Source organism: Buceros rhinoceros, unplaced genomic scaffold, assembly GCF_000710305.1.
Source record: "Buceros rhinoceros silvestris isolate BGI_N320 unplaced genomic scaffold, ASM71030v1 scaffold15670, whole genome shotgun sequence".
NCBI classification, from domain to species: Eukaryota; Metazoa; Chordata; class Aves; order Bucerotiformes; family Bucerotidae; genus Buceros; species Buceros rhinoceros.
In genome coordinates, this window is record NW_010388004.1 from 1,300 (window position 1) to 1,662 (window position 363).

The 363-nt window shown below is 70.2% G+C and overlaps 1 protein-coding gene across 1 annotated transcript in view; it reads left to right on the forward strand.

The window, feature by feature from the left end:
- LOC104500267 (fatty acid-binding protein, heart-like) overlaps positions 1 to 363 on the forward strand; it is a gene marked incomplete at its 5' end in the record, with an annotated part of 3,435 nt that overhangs the window by 1,296 nt on the left and 1,776 nt on the right. The window lies entirely within an intron of this gene.

Sequence of the window (363 nt, forward strand, 5' to 3'; positions counted from 1 at the left end):
TGCCCTGCCGCCAGACACAGCCCAGGGACGTGCCCTTCGGCTGCCCCTCAGCCCGTGGCCAGGGCCAGGATGGCCAGGATGGCTGCCCGAGCCATGGGACTGCTGAGGCATGGGGCACCCAGGACGGGGCAGGGAGGAGAGCTGGGGGGAGACCCATGGTGTGTGGAGACCATGGCTGTGGGGCACCCAATCTACTGGGGCACCAGTGTGGTGGGGACAACCCAGTTATGGGGAGACCTGAGCTCTGGGGGACCGACCCCCAAGCCATGAGGGTCACCCAGGTTGGGGGAGCACCTGAGGGGCAGCCCCCAGCTGTCGATGAGCAGGGCGGGGGGCACGGGGCAGGTGGGGCCGCTGCCTGCC